This window comes from Gossypium hirsutum, chromosome A13 (assembly GCF_007990345.1).
Source record: "Gossypium hirsutum isolate 1008001.06 chromosome A13, Gossypium_hirsutum_v2.1, whole genome shotgun sequence".
Lineage (NCBI taxonomy): Eukaryota > Viridiplantae > Streptophyta > Magnoliopsida > Malvales > Malvaceae > Gossypium > Gossypium hirsutum.
The window spans coordinates 50,407,900-50,431,130 of NC_053436.1; positions in this window are offsets into that span (position 1 = coordinate 50,407,900).

A 23,231-nucleotide genomic window follows, 5' to 3' on the forward strand; every position below is an offset into this window, starting at 1 on the left:
ATGACCATTTGGATAGTTAAAAATGTTAATTTAATGTTTATAATCGGCTGGTCATAAGTAAAATAAGTGTACATGCCAACGATATGATCATGTGTAGTTGGTTATTTAGATTCGGCTTGTGATGGCTAATAATGATCATGATTTGTAACGAAAAATTTAGATTAATTATGTATGATAATTAGCATGCGAGTGGGATGTGCTATGGTTTGTATTTTGTGATCATAAAATGGTTCATAGTGATAGGCTAAAATGTGCATTATATATGTTGCATTAAAGTTATGTTCGGTCATATGGTAATGATACTAAGGTTGCATATGTGTTTGGACAATAATTCATGTGTAATAGTTTGTTTGGTTTTTAACATGTGCACATGCAGAGCTAAGGAAATGATATGTTTGATATTTGTCCAATTAAATAGATATATTGGCATGTATTTGATATATGTTTGAATGTCTTAATGTATGCACATGGAATTTGTCATGTATTAAACTAAGTTATAATTTGATTATTTGAATGCTATAAAGGAGATGTACATATGATTCATATATTTGAGTTTATATTACCTTAAACATGAATTGTAATGAATGACTCTCCTAAGCTATGTATTTTTTGGTAATGCCTCGTAACCCTAATCCAACAACAGATACGGGTTAGGGGTGTTACAGTATTGATATGTGATGGTCACAATTGTGAATGGTTCATGTTTCATATTGTATATTGCCTTGGAAGTTGTCTAATGTTGGTTATGAGTATAATTGTATTAATGTCATTTGTGAATGTGGAAACTTGCATAATTTGATGTGTAAAGGTTAATGTTTTAAGCATGTTTGAAAATGGTATGAGAATGACACGTTATTGTCTTGGTTGTGATTATTCAGTGGCTCTTCATGCTTGAGTTTCTATCATGTGATGTTGACTAAATATGTGTAAGTGAGAGAGGCAAAATGGCTTGGTAAACAGCCTTGTTTTTGTCTACACGGGTATACACACGGGTGTGTGTCTAGACTATGTGTGACACACGATCAGCCCCAAAAGTATGTGATCTGGCCTTGTGTCCCCTGCACCTAAATTGTTGCAAAATAGAATGTTCAGTATCTAGCACACGGGTATGAGACATGGTTGTGTGTCTCAACCGTGTGAAGGACACGGCCTCGAGACATGGGCGTGTGTTTTGGCCGTGTGACTTCAATTTGTTCTTGGCTGACAAACAGAGAGTTACGTGGGTTAGGGACATGGGCATGTGTGACCACATGGCCTACCCACACGGGCATGTCCCAAGCCATACAGGCGTGTGACCCCTATTTCAGCAAAAATTTTCTAAGTCAGTTTAGTCCCGAACCACTTCTAATGCGTGTTTTGGGCCACCTAGGCTTGTTTTAGAGATGATATGAATGTATATGAAAAGATTTAAATTTGGATGGAAATTTATGTCTCAGTTTTGTATGATTGCTTACGTTTATGTCCTGTAATGCCTCGTACCCTATTCCGACATTGGATACGGGTAAGGGGTGTTACATTTAGTGGTATCAGAGCTATGATTTAGTCGATTATCAGGCTAACCTAGAATGTGTGAGAATCTAGCTATACATTCCATATATAACCTATGATAGTGTGATATCTCATGACTCTGATGAAATTATTTTGTTGAGATAGAGATGCTTTCTAACAGAGCTACTTTCAAAAATGCTGAAAGTGATACTAAGATATTCAAAAATGTGTTTGTGATAAGTTGAAACTTGGAAAGGTATGAATAAGAGTTCATGATATGTATGTGATGGTGTACAAAATGAAGTAACCATAAGTCGAGAAATATGGGTAAGATGTCATTATTCTGATTGAACGTTGTGTTTCAATGGATTATGGTGATTTTATGAAACAAAATGACAGTGATAAACTCATCCATATTTGTTTGGCATTCATATGATGTTATGTGCCTAACTTGTTTGATTAAGTGAATGCGATTACTCAAAATTTATGGAATGTATGTATAAGTGCACTTGTTTGAATAGTATACTCAAAAAGTTCGTGTAACATAAATATGTATGTTAATTTGCCTGAAGTGAATTATATAACTGTGTTGATATTATAATGATGATGAATGTTAAGTCACATGTGTGCATATATAAGAGTTGAGTTAAAGGCTTTACGACTTCACCCCCTTACCAATGTGGTATTTTATAATGAAATTTCATGAGATTTATGTTGAATAAGTTAAGAAGTGAGAGACTAAAGAGTTCAGTAGTGGAATAACTAATAATGTGGTCAAACTTAAAAATTTGGCAAGTGAATATAGTTTTGGAAAAGATGTCAGGCTATTCTAAAGTTCATTCAGATTTCGCAATGTCACGGTTAAAGAAAAAGTTAATCTTGGCTAATCGAGTCATTCAGGTCTGATATCTAAGGTATGTATTTGCTAGAATTTCTTCCGGATTGATTTTTGTTAGTGAATGAAATAATACAGGATTAGTGACCGCAAAATTAGTTAGAGAAATGATATTTGAATCGTAAAGATGTTTGAGTGAAATTGAATAGATTATGAGGATCTCTCCTGGGTATTTTATATATTCATTTATCCTCAGAGATATATGTGATTGCCCGTTTTCTGATGAAATTCATATCGTACAAGAATGCTAGTTGATTATAATGTTAGATGAAAGCACTATTGGCCTGGTTGGTCGATGATCAGTATATCTTATCTCTCTTTTTGGGGTTCTATTCTTATATGTTTGGAATAAAAGTTGATGGTGAAAATTTATGTGAGGCTATCCTTCTGTTTCTACTATATGTTGTTTTGTTTTATATATATTTGTGAAATATATTATCTCTATTACAATTGATTCCAGAGCGTGTAAGCATTATTTTCTTCTAGTTTTCTCTGAGAAATCATCAAGAATCTTTATTATTTTCATATGAGTTATGTTCTCAGACTTCCAGTATGGTATCGTATCTTGGATTTCTTTATCTCAGTTTTCTTATCATCTTTATTTCGTAAATTATCAATCACGGCTCATTTTTAAAGTGTGTTTTTTAGCTTGTGATAACTGTCTATTATTGGTGTATTTCTAGTTCGATCATAGGAACGCGGTGATTCTGGTATCAGGATTTTTGTAATTCTTGTTAAAGGAATTAACATTGGCAAAGGTACAGATAATGGAAGCTCAAGCTCAAATTGTATAATGGTTTTCTTTTCTCAGGTAAGTTCGATTAAGGTTAATGAGTTCAACCAAGATACTTTGTTTCCTTGAGCTAACGCAATTGTAAAGATCTTTGATTACCATGTTTAGGAAATTATAAAAGATTGTATGTTTGAGTTGTTTAATAGCATGAAGAAAGGAGTATTTTAATATGTTATTATTTGATAGTTGAGAATGATTCAGTTGTTTTTATTTGAGCAAGCTGGTCAATTGAAAGGTAGTTTGAGTTATATGCATTTAAGTTTGTCCTCAAGTAAGAAAATAAAATCTTTATGGGTGAATAGACGGACTGTATAAAGGAAGAATTCATATTTTAGAAAGTATGATACAGAGGTATACTTATTAGATTTGTTCTAATTGAATGATGTTGTTATGAGTTAAAGTTGTTCCAACTGATAAAGTTATCACATTTGTGAAAGTTTGAATGGTCTGTTGCATGTTAGCAAAGTTGAAAATAGTCGAAGGTGTTATTAACTGAAACACTGGTTCTGGGTTCTGTTTGAATTGATGTAAAGGATTCGTGATTTTTTTCAATAATGTACTATCAAACAGATTGGAATGTGTTTTAATGCAAGAATGTGAAGAGACATTTTATGCTTTCTAATTATTAAAATCTCATTAAAAGAGTTGCCCAATAGGTAATTTAGAGTCGGCTGCTAGTATGTCTGTGTTGAGAAATTGATGACATCATTTGTTCAATGAAAAATGTCATGTGCTTCTTGATTCCAAGAGTATAAAGTATCTGATGTTACGGAAAAATTTGAACTTAAGACAACATTAATGGCTAGAACTATTGAAAGATTGTGAATAGTTAATGATTAACCTTAAGGGAAGTGAATTTAGTTGCAAATTATTGAATGGAAAGCTTTTGTTCATTTTGTGAGTGTTGGTTACATGATTAATTGTATTTGATGGAAGTCTAAATCAAGCTAAATTAAAAATCTAAAGTGATGTTTTCTTTGCAACGTTGAGAACCTCAGGAATGTGATAATGAGTGGTAAACTAAACGAGTACAGTGTGAGACGACTTTTGATTATGATTTCTGTTATTATTACTTCAAGATAGAATTTGCACAATGAATTATCCAGAGCTTATGCAGAAAATGTTGCACGAGACTTAGTAGTAGTTTGTTTGTTCATTCAGGGAGTAATAAAGATGTAGTTATTTGAAGAAGATGTTCTAATGATTGGGAATATAATCTGAGTGCGTATTTGCACCTTGGCAATGAAATTCATCTTTAGATTGATGGTGAGCCTAAGAGAGTAATTCAGATTTTTGACGATATGTTCCGACACTATGTTTCAGAGTTGAAAGATGATTGGAAAGAGGTATATGAGGTGAAATTGAGTTGTGATTCTAAGGGGAAAAGATGAAAGTGATTCATGGAAGTTGAAAGCAACTTCAGATTGACATAAGTAGTATACAAATTTGAAAATTTAAGATATTGGATTCCAGATCGATGACAAAGTGCTTCTGAAAGTATTACCCTCGAAGAGGACTCTTTAGTGTGGTAGAGGAAATTAAGGGAATGTTACCCTAATCTATTTTCTGGTAATATTTTCGGGGACGAAAATTCCTGAGAATGAGAGTTATAACAGCCCGATTTTGGATCTAGTCAGAATAGTGGTTTCGGGACCACAAATCTGACGTAGAAAAATTTATTGTTATTATTTTTTAATGGTCTACAATTTTATGGATTGATTTCGTGAATATTTCTTTCGAAAATTTTAACATTTGGGCACCCAATTTAATCAAAAGGACTAAATTTAAAAAAGTCAAAAGTTGAGTTCTACATGCTAGAAGTGTCTAATTGTTATGAAATTTTAAATTGGAGGTCCTTAAATGGTAATTAGACCATTGGTTAAGTTTTTGGACAAAAATGGACATGATTAGGCATGTTTCTAAAGTTTTTCATTAAGGGTATTTTAGTAATTTGGTAATTAAATGAATTAAAAAGCCAAAATTAAAAGCCAATTTTATTTAAACCTTCTTCCATGGCCGAATTTTACAATGAGAAACCATGGCTAGGGTTTTTCAAGCTTCCAAGCTCGATTGTAAGTCCGGTCTAGCCCTGTTTTCAATGATTTTTATGTTTTTGAAATCTTTGTAACAAAATCTATCTATTTTTACCACTAATTTAAGACATAAACAAAGTCTAAAATTTTACCCATGATAGATATTTTTGTATTTTGATGTTTAATGGTAGATTACACAAGTTTGAGGTATGATAAACGACTTTTGCTATGTGATTTTCGGTGAGAATGCCTAAAAGGACCTATTTGTAAAAGTTATAAAATAAGCAGTAAAAGATTTAATAAAAAATGTGGGCTGGTATGAGTACAATAAATATTTAGCCAGGTTCAGGTAATGATGAAATTTGATGGAAATCATTTTACGAGCCTACGAACTAAAATGTAAAAACGTGAAACTTTAGGGGTAAAAATTTAATTTTTGCCATAATGTGATTTTGGGCTGATTTGAATAGTTTAATGATTAAGTAAGTTGAATGTGATAATATAGATCAAGAAAAACAAGGTTCGGACCTAGAATGGGGGAAAAATAAGTATTTGACGGTTAGTTTCCTTTCGCCATTTTTATGTCGAGGTAAGTTCGTATGTTTAATAAGCATTAAATCATATATGTATAATTTCTTAATTGATATGATTGTGGTAATTACTATATTATTGAAATAAAATGTGAATGTTATTGAGTACAACACTTCAGAAATGACCTATAGAGGTTCGATACAGTGAAAGTCCCGGCTGAACCTTAGGAATAGATAGGATACAAATGTCATGACATTAGGGTTACTCAGTCTATGTCTAAGACCATATCTGGGATATGGCATTGGTATGGTACCGAGTGTTCGGGACTCCCGAGTATCCTTTAGTATTCCAAGTGGTTCAACAGGAAATTTAATGGGTATGTCAAATAAAGTATTACGAATTTGTACAGGTATGTACATAAGTTTATAATCATTGACTTCATGATATTGTGAGTTCATGGTTTCCATGAAAATGTTTTAGTGACAGCCTTGTGATTATTGCTCTATACTTGCGATGGATGAAATACATGGTAAATTTGGTTGGCAATCGTGTAATTGTCTTTTGGGAAAATTTAGTTATGATCTAACATGTTTTATTTATATGAATTGTGATTCATCGAATATGGGAAAGAGGTAAGATTGACATAACTGCCTATTAAAATGATTATGGGAAGATATGAGCTTTGAACAATTGAAAGATGTTGAAATATATGCTCAGAAATATGAGTACACATGATTTAATGTGCATGTTTACTATAAGGTTTGAAATGACTTGTTAATTGCTGTGATATGTTACAAAGAGAGATTACGATTGCTAGGCTAATGCCAAGATATGTTAAATTATGCTTATAAGTTAATAGAGTAAACATCATGATTGAATAAAATTATTACTATGAGATTTATAGCAATTAGTATTATTTTGTGTTTAAATTGTTGAACTTGATAAATGCTTAATAAGAGTTGCTTATTATTTTCATGCGGACTTACTAAGATATATAGCTTACCCCCTTCCTTTCCCATGTTTTATAGTGCCGTGAAGTTAGCTTGAGTTGGAGATTGTTGGAGATCCTATCACACTATCAAGCTATCAATTTTGGGTATTGATGAATTCAAGTATTTTGAGTTATGGCATGTATATGGACTTGGTCTTTTGGTCATATATGTAATTATGACATTAGCCAATGTATTGGCTTGTAAGGGTCCAAGGCTTGTTTTGATATTTGGCTATGTAAATTAGCTTGTTTGGCTAACATGGTTGTAAGCCTAAGTATATTTATAAATATGTGAATGCCTTTGGTGATATGATCATCGTATGCATGGTAAAAGTGAATTGTTTGGAAATGTGATTTATAGCATGAATGTGAATGTTTGGTAATGTGGTCTATTGATAAGATGATAAATTTGTATGTACAAAAGGTAACTAAAAGTAGTTAAAAGAAGACTAATGAAGGTGAAATTGACATGAATGATATATGATATGACAACTGTTGTGTGTATAATAGATGTTGATATGGTACTGATATGTGATGGTCACAATTGTGAATGGTTCATGGTTCATATTGTATATAGCCTTGGAAGTTGGTTAATGTTGGTTATGAGTATAATTGTATTAATGTCATTTGTGAATGTGGAAACTTGCATAATTTGATGTGTAAAGGTTGATGTTTTAAGCATGTTTGAAAATGGTATGAGAATGACATGTTATTGTCTTGGTTATGATTATTCGGTGGCTCTTCATTCTTGAGTTTGTGCCATGTGATGTTGAGTAAATATGTTCAAGTGAGGCATGTTTTTAATATGTCCTAGTTATTACCTGATATTAATTTATCTTAGCCTATTACATTTTTTAAATATGTCTAGCTATAGCCAAAATTATTTAGTAACTTAGTTTAAATATATGTTATAAATATGTCTTAGTTTAAACTTATTCTTAATGTGACTTTAGCTGCCGAATTAATGTGTCTTAAGATGGATTAATTTGCTGAATTAATTAGGTACAAGTACATACTTGGGACGGCATAAATGCAAGGAGCTGATGGTTTAGCTCTTTAAAGCACCACTTCGTGCACTTCAAAGAGAAAGCTAAGCTGCTGATTATTCTTCCCGAAGCTGACTAATTAGCTCCTCAAAGCAACCTTGAAGGCTTTCACACTAGCTGAACATTCCATTCACACTTCAAAGCTATTCAGTTTTGTGTTTTCACACACACATAAAGGGTTGTTTTAATTCGGTTCACACTTGCTGACCATTGCAATACTCAAGTTGTTCATTAATCAACCACAAGCTTTCCAGCTAATCGAGGCAACTTAATTCTAGCTCATTAACCACTATGGCCGCACCTAGACAAAGCATTTTAGCTTCCAATTGTTCCAAGTTTAATTCAGCTGAATGTTCATCATCTAGAAGCTGACTAGTGGCGTTCCAAGGCTAGATAAGCTTCTTGGAATTTTCTTGCAATTTTTGGAATTTTCATCTCATTAAAAGCTAAAATCAAATGTCTATTAAGTTATCCATTTGACTATTCGGCTAGCCTAGACTTCTAGTTATAAATACTTAGCTAATTTTATTTTGTAGAGAATTTTGCAACCTTGAATGAAATTCTATCAATTTTGTGAGATTTCTTCTCTCAAATTTCGTCCAAAGACTTAGCTTGGCTTATCTATTAGTCAGTGATGCAATCTTTGTCTTTTCCGAACTTATCACTCTAATTCAAGTGTAGCGTTCACCCAACTTATACCTTTGGTTCTTACCTTATTGGCTAATGGTCAAGGTTCCTTTTCTTTCATCATCCAAATCCCTTAAGATCTTATAAGTTTCGGGTCAGCACTCATATTTAGTGTTGGTTCACACTTGCATCTTAAATCTATTTTCCAGTCCGTCAACAATGACCTACTTAACTGTACAAGTTATTATTTATCCTTTTACTTCTTGTTAGGTGAACCTATAACCATCAACACTTAACCATTTTTGAACCCATCTTTGTTACCCAACTCCAAAATTAGCCTAATCCTAACCATACTTCGCAAATTGAACGACACTTCTTCGTTAGACGATCGGACAACTAAGCGACTCAACTCACCATACCTAGGCGAGATCGTATCACATCTGTTTTGGCTGTGTGACTTCATTTTGTTCTTAGGTGACAAACAGAGAGTTACACAGGTTAGGAACACGGGGTGTGTGACCACACAGCCTGCCCACAAAGGCGTGTCCCAAGCCACACGAGCGTGTGACCCATGTTTTAGCAAAAAATATTCTAAATGTTGTAAAATTTTCTAAAGTTCTCAGTTTAGTCCCGAACCGCTTACAATGCATGTTTTGGGCCTCGTAGGCTCATTTTAGGGATGATATGAATGTATGTGAAAAATTTTAAATTTGGATGGAAATTTAAGTCTCAATTTTGTATGATTGCTTGTGTATAAGTCTGGTAATGCCTCATACCCTATTCTAGCGTTAGATACGGGTAAGGGGTGTTACAGATTCAAAGAAGGCTTAAATGAAGACATTAAACTTCTAGTTGGAATTCTTAAGTTGAAAGAATTTGTTGTTTTGGTTGACCGAGCACATAAGGCCGAGGAGCTAAGTAAAGAGAAAAGACATGCTGATTTTGAAGCTAGGGACTCAAGGAAAAGATCGATTGGGAAGTCATATTAATCAACATCAAAGAGATCAAAACATCACAACTGTTCTACAGCTTTAGTGGGGTACTACGGTAGAGATAGAGCCAACCGACGTTCGAGTCCTAAACCTTACGCTACATCTGTAGCAAGTGTGGGTAGTGTTAGAGATGTTTGGCCTAAATGGAAGCACTAAAATGTAACACCCCTCACCCATATTCAATGCCAGAATAGGATTACGGTGCATTATCAGACATATTACACAATTACACATACATTTCACGTACATTTTTAAATTTCATATAATCATCAATAAACAACATTCATATCGCCCCTAATACAAGCCTATAAGGCCCAAAACATGCATTCGGGGTGGTTCAGGAATAAACCCATAACTTTAGAAACTTTTGAAACACTTAGAAAATTTTCCCAAAAACAGGGGACACACACCCGTGTGGTTCGGTCGTGTGTCTCACATGGCCAATGACATGCTAGTGTCGTAGACTGTGTGGACATTCAAAATGGGAGCACAAGGTTGTGTCCCAACCCGTATCTGAACTTATGTAACTCTTTGACTTGGGGTCGCATGGCTAACTTATACGCCCGTGTGCTAGGCCATGTCAATCCTGTAAGGTATATTGACTTAAGCCACACGGCCAATCACACATCCGTGTGCTAGTGTAACGCCCCAATTTTCGGGAATTCTGTAAAAGTTGTAAATTTTAAAATTCTGTGTTCTGTTTGTTATGTGTAGGATTAATCATGTTGGTGGGCCTCTAGAAGGCCCAAGCTTAGGATAAAACCCGGTAGTTTTAATTAAATTTAATTCTATAAGAGAAAGGGGTTCTGATAAATTGGGCTTTTAGGAATTATTTGTGAAAAATGGATCACAAGGAAGCAAGTGGTGAAGTGGCATGTGACGCCACAGGGAAGGCTATAAGTGGCGTGTGGAAGCTAGGGAGGACCCAGGTTCAAGTCACAATGACAGCAAATTAAGTGATTAATTTTTATGTACAAGAAAGGGAAGTAGTGGAACTGAAATAAAAGTCTGTCAGGAAGAGTTTAAGAGGGTAAGGGGATTGAATAAGGATAGAGATAAGGGAGGAAATCTAGGAGCTGATTGGGGTGAGCTGTGTTGGCCGAATTTTGGACTCTTGAGGAGCAAGAGGTGGCCGGCCAAGGGTTTCTTTAGGGGGTAAATTCGGCTAGGTTAAAGTGCCAGTATAAATTCGGCAATAGGGAGGGAGTTCTGCCGTTTGCTGCTTTTCTCACCTTCTCCCTTTAGCCATTTTTGCTTTCTTCTTATTCTCTTTCTCCATAACCGAACCTTTCAAACCTCTTGTCTATCTCCACCCTACTCTACATCACTTTCCTCCATTAATTTTCTTAGACTAAAGCCGAACCTCAAATCTCAAAATCCCGAAAGCTATATTCTTGTGCCATTTTTCCAAAGCCATATTCCTCAATATGTTTTCCTTTTTGACCAACATTCCTCTCCTCTAAACCCCTAGCATCTGTCGACAACATTACCCAGGGTTATAGCCTCAAATCATTATTTTCTGTATCACCTAGAAAAGCAGAAACTACTATAGAGTTAGGGACTTGTAGTCGAAACTTCAAAGCTTCTAGATTCAAGTTTTACCGTCGTTTAAAGGTTGAATCTGCATCAGATCTACGTGGAAAGTAGGAAGGAATAAGTGGTAAGTGCTCATCACTCCAAATCTAGTCTTATTTTTCAAGTTAGGAAAAAGTCGAAGTCCCTAAAATCTAGGGAGGCTATCGATTTGGGCATAAGGCATAAAGGGTCTTTAACCGATGATTTATTTTGATGATTAGTGTCTTCTCAAGGGTTGGATCGAAGGCTTGGATCTTTGGAGCAATCAGACTTGGATCTAGCCATCGGATTTCGGCAAGAAGGTAAAGTTTTAAAGGCTTTTAGGGACAGAGTCGAATATGGGTAAGTAATTATGGAGATTAGTGTTGTGATTTGCAATCTAAGAATTGTAGCAACGTAATTGTAGGCAGTTCGTGCGTAGATCTTGTCAGCAAGTCGTCACAAATCAGGTGTGTAACTGACACCCTTTCATAGGCTAGATCGGCAAAAGCCGAAAAGCCGAAATGCCGAAAAGCCGGTATTTTGGGCACTTGCAAGTGTGCGAATGCTCGTAAGACGTATGGGTAATTATTACTGGTAATCGAAAGTGATAAAACTGCAGTACGCGTGATTTCGTGCGTTTTGATATATTTTGGGCTTAATGGGCCAAAACTAGGTTAATGGGCCAACGGGCCCAATTCGGTAAGAACACTCGGTAAGTGTTTCTGGCTAAACGTAATGGCTACGATATGAATGAAAACCTTAGAAATAGTTAGATGTACTAGAGTACCCCTATGTATGCAAAATGACCTCTATACCCCTAGGGTTAATTTTGTCTGAAAAGCATGATGAATTGAATCTGTATGATGTATGCCATGAATGTATATCTGTTGCATGGGGACATGGGTTATATTATGGAGGAAGCGTCCTGGTGGCTATGCCACAAATTATCTGTTCTGGTGGCCCTGCCACGTATATCTGTTTTGGTGGCACTGCCACAAAATATGTGACAACCCTAATTAGACCCTGGTCGGAATGTGGTTTCGAGACCACATTACCGAGCTAAAAATTTATTTTTGGGTTTTAATTACATAAATTTGTGTGTGACAGTGAATATATGAGAAATTAAATGCTTAATATTAGCTTTAGGAATGTGAATTTATTCGAAAAGGACCTAGTTGACGAAGTTAGAAAAGATGATAGATGAATTATAAGGAGTAATTAATAATAGGGAGAGGAAGCATGGCTTTGCATGTCAAATTACCCATAAAATACATGGTGGCCGGCCAAGGAGTGATGATGCTCCACTCATTCTAATTTAATATGTTTTTTTTAGTTAACAAATGATGGGAATAATAATAGGAAAGTGAACAAAAAAAAGGGGTGTTCATACTTGCCATCTCCTAGCCGAAAAACCAAGAAAAAGAAAGGGAGAAAAATTTTGAAGAAGTTCAGCCATTGGTTGTATCTAGGAGGAGTGTTTGATGTTGTGGCATGAAAATGAGGGAGTTTGAATGCTTAATAAGGAGGGAAGAAGGAGTGTTCATGTTTTCTTTCTTTTGCAATTGTCGTAACTAGAGGAAGAAGAGGAAGCAAGATTCGGCCAAGGTGGTCCTTTAGATCAAGGTATGTTCAATGATATTTTTGGAAGTTTACACAACCTTTGGGTGATGAGTCTAAATTCTATCTATCCCATGGTTGGATTTGGGGTTGTCGGTGAGTTAGGCTTTGACTAAGAAGCTTAAAAATTTTAGTTGATACCTTGATGCTATTAACATGTTAGTTATATGTATGTGTTAAATTGCTTGTTATGTTAGCATGAAAGTTGAAGTTGTTAAGTCACTTTGTTGGAGATTGGCACTAAGTGTGCCAGTTCAAATTATATAGCACTAAGTGTACGAGTTCGACTATTAAGCACTAAGTGTGCGGGCTTATTATACATTCTCTAATAAATATACATGCTCTAAGTGTGCGGCCTTATCGAGTCAATCATGGACAGCGGTACGAGTAAACACCTTGAGCTCATGAGGAATAGACATTTTATTTATATTTGGGATTGAGCTTGATAAGTCTTGAACCTATGTGGTGATTATACTTGAAGATAAATGCATCCAATGTCATATGGTGTAATGTATGAAATGTCAAAGTAGGGCTTGGTATGAGATCGAACCGAAATGCCTAAGGAATTATAGCACAGTTTGGGTATGGATGGAGGATTTTAATCCCGCATTATTTATTTTCTCTTATGATATATTATTACTGAACGGCAATGTAATGCTTATGACTTACTGAGTTATATACTCACTCGTCTTTTTACGTGCTAGGGACTGTCATCGAAGTCATCACACCGGCTAGCAACTTTTGGTATCTTCTTTTTAGTCGGTCTAGGAGAATATTTCGGCATGTATAGGCTAATATGTTTTGTTGAAATTTGGTATGTAAAGTTTTAGCCATGCGAAAATGGCATAAATGTTCGGTTGGATTTGGTTCTATAATGTTAGGTCGCAAGTCTTGGTAATTCGATTTTTATGCCATATGTCATGGTTGATTATTTTGGTGTTAAAATTCATGATATGGCAATAGTGTAGTAGGGAGATGTTTTACAATGATTAGCCTTTGGCGTGGCTAGTCATGATCATAATTTGTGATATGTATGATGAATTACTAGTTAGATCAAGGAGAAATCACGAAATAGGCATAGTTGCTTTAGTAACAGATGCTGGCAGCAGCAGTGACGTGAGATTGAAAAATCACTAAAAATAGTAGGAATGGAATTAATTAATGAATAAATTATGTAATCGAAGCTCGATGAGTCTATTTTCATATAGAAGAAACGAAACAACCATATGAGCTGTATGTTAGGAGATAATTAAACTCTTGTGAAATAGGGCCAGAGGAATTTCTGGATCCCCTATCCCGACTTTAGAAATTCACCCTAAATTAATCAGAGACAATTATAAGTCATGCTTTATATTTATAGATTCCCTTTTGAGTCTAGTTTCATTAGAAACCAACGGCATAAGTATTTGAGCTCTGTCAAGGGAGATATCTAAGTCGTAATGCACAAGGGTCAGAGTAGTCGAACCCAGGAATAGGGACGATCTTTAACCAATAAACTGTACCAATTGGCCCTGTCAAAAATTCTACCATATATATATATGAGTATATTTCCGGGGAAAATTTACGGAACTGGATTTCGAGTTTCAGAACTCAAGATATGATTTTTAATGCGACTCGTACGCAGATTGGCAGCTTGTCTGGGAAATTTCTAATAAGTGGTTTGAAGTCTGTTAACACCTCGTGTTCGACTCCGGCGACGGTCTCGGGTTTGGGGTGTTACAATTTAATTGGTATCAGAGCTATGGTTTAGTCGGTTCTAGGACTACCATAGCACGTATGAGTCTAGCTATACATGCCTTAATGTTAATGTTTAAATGTGTGATGACTTCTGACGGTTAAAATTTTTGTTTTGATTAGTAAATGGATCCCGGTGTAGAGAGAACCTTGGCGGATGACGTTGAAAGTGTAGCGGCTGCTCCTGCACAAGGGACGCCGCTTGTTGAACCTCAGTCATCTGCGAATAATCAAGGTGAGGGGGCTAAACAAGCCTTCTTTACCATGATGAATGAGTGGGTCACGCAATATGCTCGAACCAATCCGGCTATCCAACAATTCCCGAATTTGAATAATCCACCCCAAGAGCCCGTAATGCCATCAGTTACTGATCCTGTGAGGCTGAGTAAGCCACCTGTAGACTTGATTAGGAAGCGCGGGGCTGAGGAGTTCAGGGCCATAGTTACTGATGATGCCGAAAGGGCCGAGTTCTGGCTTGATAACACCATTCGGGTGTTTGATGAACTGTCATGCACACCCGATGAATGTCTAAAGTGTGCTATATCCTTGTTGCGGGACTCAGCCTACTATTGGTGGAGGACCTTGATTTCCATAGTCCCAAACGTACGAGTTACTTGGGATTTCTTTCAAACGAAATTTCGAAAGAAGTATATTAGTCAACGGTTCATCGATCAAAAACGTAAGGAATTCTTGAAACTCAAGCAAGGCCGTATGACAGTATTTGAATACGAACATGAGTTCGTAAGACTCAGTCGGTATGCCCAGGAGTGTGTGGCCGATGAGGTTGCTATGTGCAAAAGATTTGAAGAAGGATTGAATGAAGATTTAAAGCTACTAGTGGGTATTTTGGAGATAAAGGAGTTCGTAACACTAGTCGAACGAGCCTGCAAGGCGGAAGAACTTGGAAAGGAGAAGAAGAAGGCTGATTTTGAAGCTAGAGACTATCATAAAAGATCGACGGGTAAAGCTCCGTTCTCGGCTGTAAAGAAGTTCAGGTAGGACACTAGTAAGTCGAGGACGACTGCGGGAATTTCCATCAGAGCACGACCATCGACGGACTCCCGAGCTACTTCGGTAGCTAGTGTGGGCAATAATCGTCAAGAGAAACCTGAATGCCCCCAATGTGGAAGACGACACCTAAGTGAATGTTGGGGTAAGTCTACTAACAGGGCCTGTTACGGATGCGGTTCGAAGGACCACTTCATTAGAGATTGCACGGAGCTTGATGAGAAGAATAAGATTCAAGGTGCAAGACCTAGTGGAGTGACAGCTAGAGGTAGACCACCGAGAATTTTAGGAGGTAGGGGTGGTAGTCAGAGAGGGGCCTCTGATACGGCTGTTTGAGCCGAGAACCGTACTCCTGCTAGAGCATATGCCATTCGCGCACGAGAGGAGGCATCCTCCCATGACGTCATCACTGGTACCTTCACTCTCTTTGATACTAATGTGATTGCATTGATTGACCCTGGCTCTACTCATTCATATGTATGTGAAACCTTAGCATCCAGTAAGACTCTACCTGTTGAGTCTACTGAGTTCGTAATTCGAGTGTCAAACCCTTTGGGTCAATACGTACTTGTTGATAAAGTGTGTAAGAGATGCCCTCTAATAATCCGAGAATCCTGTTTTTCGGCCGATTTGATGCTTTTACCGTTTGACGAATTTGATGTCATTCTTGGTATGGATTGGTTGACCGTACATGATGCAGTGGTGAACTGCAAAAGAAAAACCATCGATTTGAGGAGTGCACATGATGAGGTAGTCCGAGTTGAGTCTACCGATTTGAAGGGGGTGCCAGCGATAATATCTTCAATGACCGCTCAGAGACATGTGAAAAAGGGGTGTGAAACATACCTTGCGTATGTATTTGATAGCAAAGAGACGGAAAGGAAACTTGAATCAGTACCAGTGGTTTGTGAGTATTCAGATGTTTTTCCTGAGGAGTTACCGGGGTTGCCACCGGTTCGAGAGGTGGAATTCGGCATCGAGATTGTACCTGGTACCACACCAATCTCAATAGCCCCGTATCGTATGGCATTAACGGAATTAAAGGAATTGAAAGTTCAATTGCAAGAATTGATGGATAGAGGTTTCGCTCCACCGAGTTTTTCTCCATGGGGCGCACCCGTATTGTTTGTGAAAAAGAAGGATGGAACCATGAGATTGTGCATCGACTATCGTCAGTTGAATAAAGTAACCATAAAGAATAAATACCCATTGCCACGTATTGATGATTTGTTTGATCAATTAAAGGGAGCCTCAGTATTTTCCAAGATAGATTTGAGATCTGGTTATTATCAGTTGAGGGTTCGAGACTCGGACATACCCAAAACCGCTTTTAGAACGAGGTACGGTCACTACGAATTCTTAGTGATGCCGTTTGGGCTCACTAATGCCCCTGCGATATTTATGGATTTAATGAATCGAGTATTCAGGCCATACTTGGATCGATTTGTGGTTGTGTTTATTGATGATATTTTAGTTTATTCACAAGGTGAAGCCGAACACGCCGAGCATTTGAGGTTAGTATTACAGATTTTGCGAGACAAGCAATTATACACAAAATTCAGTAAATGTGAATTTTGGTTGAAAGAGGTTAGCTTTTTGGGGCACGTGGTGTCTGCATCGGGTGTTAGAGTTTGTCATTTATAGTGATGCATCATTACTTGGGCTAGGTTGTGTGTTGATGCAAGAAGGTCGAGTTGTGGCTTACGCGTCGAGACGATTAAAGCCGCATGAGAGAAACTATCCGACCCATGATCTTGAATTGGCGGCCATAGTGTTCGCCCTGAAAATATGGCGGCATTACTTGTTTGGGGAAAGGTGTCATATTTAGTCGGACCACAAAAGTCTTAAATATTTGATGACTCAAAGAGATCTAAATCTGCGACAAAGACGTTGGCTTGAGTTGTTGAAAGACTATGAACTTGTTATTGATTATCACCCGGGAAAGGCTAACGTGGTTGCCGATGCTTTAAGTCGGAAAGCACTGTTTGCTTTGAGAGCAGTGAATGCTCACTCGTCCGTCTCACCCGATGGGTGCTAGTAGCTGAATTAGAGGCCAAACCATTATTGATTCGTCAAATACTTGAATCCCAGAAAGTCGACGCTGAATTGGTCACTAAACGAGCTGAATGTGCTTCGAATGAGGAATCGGAGTTTCGGATTGACGACAATGATTGCTTGACGTTCAGAGGTCGATTATGTGTTCTAAGAAATTCGGAACTTATTTCGATGATTTTGGACGAGGCTCACAGTAGTCGAATGTCAGTCCACCCAGGTAGTACTAAAATGTACAATGACCTGAAACGTCAATTTTAGTGGCCCGGTATGAAACGAGACATTTCTGAATTTGTTTCAAGGTGTTTGATATGCCAACAAGTAAAAGCGGAACATCAAGTGCCGTCGGGATTACTTCAGCCGATCATGATACCCGAATGGAAGTGGGATCGGGTAACGATGGATTTTGTATCTGGATTACCATTGTCATCAAGCAAGAAAGATGCAATCTGGGTTATTGTTGATAAATTGACCAAGTCTGCTCATTTTATCCCTGTCCGTACAGATTTTTCGCTCGATAAATTGGCAGAATTATACATCTCTCAAATTGTTCGATTGCATGGGGTACCTATTTCTATCGTGTCGGATAGAGAGACCCAAGATTTACATCGCGATTTTGGAAAAAGTTACAAGAAGCGTTGGGTACTAAGATGCATTTTAGCACCGCATTTCATCCCCAGACTGATGGCCAATTTGAACGAATAATTCAGATACTCGAGGATATGTTGAGATGTTGCGTCTTAGAGTTTTGTGGTTCATGGGAAAGATATTTGCCTTTGATTGAATTCGCTTACAACAATAGCTTTCAATCAAGCATTAAGATGGCACCTTACGAGGCCTTATACGGTCGTAAATGCCGTACCCCATTATTTTAGACTGAACTTAGTGAAAGTAAAATTTTTGGGGTTGATTTGATTAAGGATGCTGAGCAGAAAGTTTGAGTAATTCGTGAAAGTTTGAAAGCCGCTTCGGATCGTCAAAAGTCATATGCGGATTCGAAAAGAAAAGACATTGAATATCAAGTTGGAGACAAAGTATTTCTCAAAGTTTCACCCTAGAAGAAGGTGCTTAGATTTGGTCGTAAGGGCAAACTATGTCCGAGGTTCATCGGTCCGTATGAAGTATCCGAACGATTTGGACCAGTTGCATACTGATTAATTTTGCCCCCTGAGCTTGAAAAGATTCACAACGTTTTCCATGTCTCGATGCTTGGACGATATAGGTCCGACCCGGCGCACGTAATCACTCCATCTGAGATCGAGATTCAGCCTAACTTTAGTTATGAAGAAGAACCGGTTCACCTTTTGATGCGTGAAGTAAAAGAGTTGCGAAATAAGAAAATCCCATTAGTGAAGGTGTTGTGGCATAAACATGGAATTGAAGAAGCCACTTGGGAACTTGAGGACTCTATGAAGGATCGATATCCAAAATTATTTACCGGTAAGATTTTCGGGGACGAAAATTTCTTATGTGGGGGAGAGTTGTGACAACCCTAATTAGACCCTGGTCGGAATGTGGTTTCGAGACCACATTACCGAGCCAAAAATTTATTTTTGGGTTTTAATTACATAAATTTGTGTGTGACAGTGAATATATGAGAAATTAAATGCTTAATATTAGCTTTAGGATTGTGAATTAATACGAAAAGGACCTAGTTGACGAAGTTAGAAAAGATGATAGATGAATTATAAGGAGTAATTAATAATAGGGAGAAGAAGCATGGCTTTGCATGTCAAATTACCCATAAAATACATGGTGGCCGGCCAAGGAGTGATGATGCTCCACTCATTCTAATTTAATATGTTTTTTTTAGTTAACAAATAATGGGAATAATAATAGGAAAGTGAACAAAAAAAGGGGTGTTCATACTTGCCATCTCCTAGCCGAAAAACCAAGAAAAAGAAAGGGAGAAAAATTTTGAAGAAGTTCGGCCCTTGCTTGTATCTAGGAGGAGTGTTTGATGTTGTGGCATGAAAATGAGGGAGTTTGAATGCTTAATAAGGAGGGAAGAAGGAGTGTTCATGTTTTCTTTCTTTTGCAATTGTCGTAACTAGAGGAAGAAGAGGAAGCAAGATTCGGCCAAGGTGGTCCTTTAGATCAAGGTATGTTCAATGATATTTTTGGAAGTTTACACAACCTTTGGGTGATGAGTCTAAATTCTATCTATCCCATGGTTGGATTTGGGGTTGTCGGAGAGTTATGCTTTGACTAAGAAGCTTAAAAATTTTAGTTGATACCTTGATGCTATTAACATGTTAGTTATATGTATGTGTTAAATTGCTTGTTATGTTAGCATGAAAGTTGAAGTTGTTAAGTCACTTTGTTGGAGGTGCCGAATTTAGGACTAAGAAGAGAATGAGTATTCGGCTAACATGGTTGAAAGGTGGATGTGCCAATTTTAAGATTTAGACTATGAGAATGGCTATAATGGGCATTAAGATGTGGAACTTAAGAAATGTAGTTATATGTGGATTTACATGATGTTACAAATAGATGTGAAAATATGCTAGATTAGGAAAATTCGATCAAGTGTTCATGAGATGAAATTAGATGTTTAAATGATGTTATAGTTGACATTGTACATACATTCGGCCATCTAATTGAGTATGAAGGTGGTGTTAAATCTAATTGTGATGCCCATTCGGAAGTGTATATATATATGCATAAGTATGCCCATTCGTGAGGTTACCTTTGATTATGTGTATAATCGACTAAATGGGTAATTAGTGAGGATGGTTGCCGAATATACTAACAAACATATGCATGTGTAATTGGATTATAAATATTTAGCAAGGTGGTTAAACTAGTTGATTTATTGATTAAGCTCAAGGAGTTAAAGGAGGAGAATCAAGCAAAGGCAAAGAAAAGATCATCGAGTAGCCGAGTTGGAACCGTCTTACCCAACACAAGGTAAGTCATTAAGCATATATTTTGTATTAATTTAAATGGTCATAACGTCTATGTAATGATGCTGAATGGAATGATAAATATATATATACATGTATGCATGGGGTGATGAAAGTATTGAATGAAAAAGAAAAGAGGTGAGATGTATTGAGTTGTTGGTTTCGGCACTAAGTGTGCGGGTGTAAACATTTATGATCATGAGATTGGCACTAAGTGTGCGGGTTCAAATTATATAGCACTAAGTGTGCGAGTTCGACTATTAAGCACTAAGTGTGCGGGCTTATTATACATTCTCTAATAAATATACATGCTCTAAGTGTGAGGCCTTATCGAGTCAATCATGGACAGCGGTACGAGTAAACACCTTGAGCTCATGAGGAATAGACATTTTATTTATATTTGGGATTGAGCTTGATAAGTCTTGAACCTATGTGGTGATTATACTTGAAGATAAATGCATCCAATGTCATATGGTGTAATGTATGAAATGTCAAAGTAGGGCTTGGTATGAGATCGAACCGAAATGCCTAAGGAATTATAGCACAGTTTGGGTATGGATGGAGGATTTTAATCCCGCATTATTTATTTTCTCTTATGATATATTATTACTGAACGGCAATGTAATGCTTATGACTTACTGAGTTATATACTCACTCGGTGTTTGCTTGTCACCTACTTTAGGTTTCTTGGACTCGTCTTTTTGCGTGCTCGGGACTGTCATCGAAGTCATCACACCGGCTAGCAACTTTTGGTATCTTCTTTTTAGTCGGTCTAGGAGAACATTTCGGCATGTATAGGCTAATATGTTTTGTTGAAATTTGGTATGTAAACTTTTAGCCATGAGAAAATGGCATAAATGTTCGGTTGGATTTGGTTCTATAATGTTAGGTCGCAAGTCTTGGTAATTCGATTTTTATGCCATATGTCATGGTTGATTATTTTTGGTGTTAAAATTCATGATATGGCAATAGTGTAGTAGGGAGATGTTTGACAATGATTAGCCTTTGGCATGGCTAGTCATGATCATAATTTGTGATATGTATGATGAATTACTAGTTAGATCAAGGAGAAATCACGAAATAGGCATAGTTGCTTTAGTAACAGATGCTGGCAGCAGCAGTGACGTGAGATTGAAAAATTTCTAATAAGTGGTTTGAAGTCTGTTAACACCTCGTGTTCGACTCCAGCGACGGTCTCGGGTTTGGGGTGTTACAAAATATCTGTATCTGGTGACTCTGTCACATTTTCTGTATCTGGCAGCCATGCTGCATAATTCTGTGGCGTGTAGCGGTTGGGTGGGTCAAGTAGTCTCCCCACATGGTGAAAAGATGGTATGGGGGTGTATGTGGTTGGATATGGTTGGGTTTCTGCATAAGCATGATATATCTGTTCTGGTCTGTTCTGGGCCTATGGGCTTTATTCTGATATCTGTTCTGGGCTGAGGCCAACTTATTCTGTCTCTGTGGTTTGAACTGATTTAGGCTATGGTTGGGTTGAATTACACACTGAGTTTTCCAGAACTCACCCCTTATTTTCACCCTCGCAGGTAATCCTCAACCATAGTGGGCTTGGAGCTGTGAGGGATTTGGACTGGCCACATGTTTCTACGAACCTGGTTTCTTTCTGGTGAACTGGACGTCCTTCTAATTTCATCTATGGTTTTGGGTTTTAAGTGTAATAAGGCCTTTTAATTATTTTTATGGTTTTGTTTTACTTTTATTATTTTATTTTACTATGATGAAAAAAACTATGATGACTAAGGAAAATGGGTTAGCTTTAGGACGCGTTTTCAAAAACATTAAGGGATTTCAAAATAACACGTTTACAAGTAAGACTTCCGCTAAGCAAACGTTTTCAAACTTAATCATTTTCTTAAGATAGACATAACCAAACGGTTTTCTCAAAATTACACGAGTCGTTAGGGTGTGGCAATGGTGGTGTGCATGTCTAGGATTGGATCCGAAGGGAGCTTGGTACTTAAGCAGTCCGACGGACTCACCTTCTCTTCTTCCTGGTTTCCTACCTGGTGCACAGCTTCTATTCACCTTAACCTGCTTTAAAAAGTATCTTTTACAACCCCAACTAAGTTTTCCAAACTAAGTAAAACGGAACGTTTTGAATGCATCTATGTGGCGCACCGGATCTGGTCATAACGTCTAGGCCGGGTTTGGGGTGTTACATTTAGTGGTATCAAAGCCAAGTTGCAACAACTCAGTTGTGGAATGGGTTTACAAAAATGAAGATTTTCAAAAAAAAATCAGTTTTTAAATCTGGACTTCTGAAGGTGGCATTTTGAATCTCCAGCCCAAGCCTGTAAGTATTCTGAATTTTTCTGAATATATTCTGAATTATCTGTCTGTACTGAAACTTTACTAGAATACTCTAGATAGGATGCTACTGAAACCCTAGAAAAGCCTGCTAAAAGACTGAAACTGTAGTTAGACGTCGATTCTATGAAAACCATCTCTGAATTAATATTTGAATCCTAAAACATCTGTAATAATCACTGGAATGCTAAAATTAATGCATAAAATTCGTAATCAGATTATACGATATGAGTACGCGAGTAGCTCGAGGTAGAGGCCGTGGACGAGGCCGAGGAAGAGCTCGAGCGGGATCTTCGTCTTCAGGACATATGCCAACGGAAGAAGCACAGGTACCTTCAGCAACGGAAGTGGAATCTCATGATCATGGTGCCGAGGATGACGCCCTGTCGCAGGCAATGCTTTGAGTTCTGGAAAGGGTTACCGGGGCAAGTTCGGGCAATGGAATTCGAGGATCGATTTCTGAATGACTCCGAGCTAATGGAGCGGAGATCTTTAGGGGCGTATCTGGTGTAGCCCCGAATGTGGCAGAATATTGGTTGGAGGCTACGGAACGAATTATGGATGACTTGGACTGTTTTGTGGAGCAGAAGCTGAAGGGGGCTGTATCGTTGCTACGAGATGAGGCTTATCAGT